Below are 2,971 nucleotides of genomic sequence, written 5' to 3'. Positions count from 1 at the left end.
AAAATATTCATGTTTGAAAAGCTAATGAAATTATTTACAATATGTATATTATTTGTTCTTTTATTGCCATATTACCGGATTTATAATCGTGTTATCCAACAGCAAATTGCGAGTACACATGTACACTTGCAGAATGACTGGTAATAAAGTATAAACAATCGAGCTATAAATGTTAATGACCTCTTATCCAATCAGAAAGTGGGAATTTGAATGCCTTATAACTTGTGGCAATACGATACTTCCACGCAAAGAAGTAGTCCCCCTAAGTGTCACCTGTTTTTCTAAAAAATACGAAATTTTCAGACAAGCCTCACATATCAATGCAAAATATGCTTTCTTAACTTTATTTTAGTTCAAAACTTTTGTTTTGGAAACACTATTTACCGGGTCGCATCTGTTTCTGAAAATAGCAACTTTCGGAAAAACCCAGAGGTCGCGCATATGTTATCAGGTCGGCCGCCATTTTGAAATTTAAATTGTGAAAACAAGAGGATACACAATATCGTCAAAAATCAATATAACTGTTGATTCAAAAGCATGGAAACGATTAAAAATGAAATGATTGTTTAATCATAACATGTGGTGAGTGTTTTAAGTTATTTATTATCATTCAGAATTAAAAACCTTAGCGAGAAGTTTACAAATCTTTTGTAGCTTAACAGAGGGTACGAAAGATCGAAAATTATTACAGCGCCGGTAGCACAAAGAAAACGAGTTATTCTTTAGTTTAAACACAACTATTTGACTTCAATTCAAAGTATTATTACATATTATATGTAACAATATATCATTTCTTCCGTCTGTATGCGAAATAATTAGCTACACTGCCCAATATTAGTCCGAAACATTTGACCGTTTCGTCCCCTACGGATTCGTACTTAGAGGATTGCTTTTAGATTTGAATTTACAAAGGTAAACGATTGTTCAATAGAATTTTTAGTATGTAGTTTTGATTGATATTTTTAACTTGTTCATCGTTTAATGTGTTACAACTTATGTAAAATAAACTCCGGAAAGTAGATTCCTCGGAAGCACCGTGAACAATGCAAACTGAAAATTGCAGACTGGGTTGTATTATTTTCTATCATCAGATCATTTTAATCAGTGAGAGATGGCCTCATATTTATTTGTAAATAACAGCTGCATCAATTGTTTTATCTATTTGACTTTTGCAGGTGAGACTGATCATTGATAAGTGACCTGATGGTCGACCGGACAATAAATTATCAAGTGCTGTTTTCATGTTGGAGGAGATGATTGCATGTACGGGCACTGGGCTGGGAAAATCAAACCCTGGCGATTAAACACTGACTACGCTAAAACCCGATGAAAGTGGAAGACCTGAAAGGTAAAAATAGATATTTATATTACTTTTGATTAATTCAGGATTTTTATTTTGTTGCTTTCACAATTTTGTAACATTGACTATGGCAAATATTTACATTTAGTGCAACCCGCTGAACTTCATGTGGAAGTAACGGCTAGTTATCTTAAAGACCGATGACACAATTAGTATTTTGGTAATGTTGATTACTGTTACAGTGTAATTTTCTGTTACCACATTAAACATTTTACATTAAATTAAGACATATTATGATATTGTAAATGTGGCTGTTAGTTTGCTCTTTCAACTTTTCAGACTATGTGACAATGTGGTGTAAAAAGAAGTATGGTGCAGCCAACTGATGCCAGGCGGAATCTGGCAATAACAGAAAGAATTGGATATATGCCAATAAGTTTGCCAAAAAAGGAATAAATATTCAGTGAAAATGACTTCAGTGTATACTTCTCTAGTGTTAAACGGCAGTTGCATTTAATGGAATAATTCTTATTTTGAATTTTATATATATTTAGCAGATTAGAAAGCTTCAAAGGTATTTCTATCATTCGTTTCTAATTTGTCATGTAAAAGTCATTTTCATGTTATTATTTTGAATTCTGTGAATTAAATAATTTACAAAGAATTCTCTGCTATGTTTCATCTTTTTATGTTTTGAGTTGAATACTTAAAGTGGCTTTTTCGCTACTGTGAAATGACCTATTAACAGTATACAATTAGTATAGTATTAAGAGTATACAATTGGTATAGTATTTGCAGTATACAATTAGTATACTATTAACAGTATATAATTAGTATACTATTGACCATCCGTTGCAATCAATTTGCATATCATTACACAGTTTGATTAGTAAAAGTATCTTGATAGTAGTTTGTTATAGTATACTATTAGCTCATTTGCATGTGAAATTTTTACTAATTCTATACTAATGGTATACTGCATACGATTAGTTGTTTGTTATAGTAGTTTGTTACCCTGTTTTTTTCGTTTGGGTACCGTTGGATGAAATTGTCTCCCATAGACCACAAATTAGCCTAAAATTTTACGGATTCAGTATTCCGTTTCGTAATTACGTTAACGTTAGAAAGGTCTAATAAACACACTTATTAATCTGATATCATCAATCCACGACATTTTGATAAGGGTTACTGTAAAATCATTTAATTTCGTGGGCATGAAACTGGGTGGTTTTGGTCAAAACGGCAATATCGTTGGGATACAAATTCGTGTATTTAAACTTTTGAACATAAAATGAATGGGAATTTTACTTGTCCATTGGGATTATTACATAAGTATAAGACATCATAGACAGGGCTCTGCGAAAAAAGGAATAAAATGCAAATTTCATCAAATTCTGCCCATGCATAAAAATATTATGGCCTTTTAATCTTTTCAGAATTGTGACCCTTACCATTGTGAGCTAAAATATCTACATTTAAAAAGTATTGAATTGAATAAGCTTTTGTTGTAAACTCTTATTTTGATTCTACCTCTGTACACGTTAACTGGATTTTCTTAAATGGTATATTTAAGCTATGTAACTGCCGCTTTAAAACATCTATAAGGCGTAAAAAATATTGTTTGTTTCCGGTATCCCGACCTAGCCTAAAAAAATTTTGCCCGACCCTAAA

At 31.7% G+C, this 2,971-nt stretch overlaps 1 long non-coding RNA gene across 1 annotated transcript; it reads left to right on the top strand.

The window, feature by feature from the left end:
* Positions 1-473: 473 nt before the first annotated feature.
* On the top strand, positions 474-1,966 carry LOC123558953 (uncharacterized). The gene is made up of 3 exons (XR_008368356.1): positions 474-582; positions 1,176-1,348; positions 1,640-1,966. It is a non-coding gene; the product is annotated as an uncharacterized LOC123558953 (long non-coding RNA).
* Positions 1,967-2,971: the final 1,005 nt, after the last annotated feature.

Source organism: Mercenaria mercenaria, chromosome 18 (assembly GCF_021730395.1).
Source record: "Mercenaria mercenaria strain notata chromosome 18, MADL_Memer_1, whole genome shotgun sequence".
Lineage (NCBI taxonomy): Eukaryota > Metazoa > Mollusca > Bivalvia > Venerida > Veneridae > Mercenaria > Mercenaria mercenaria.
This window is presented reverse-complemented; position numbering and strand designations above follow the sequence as displayed.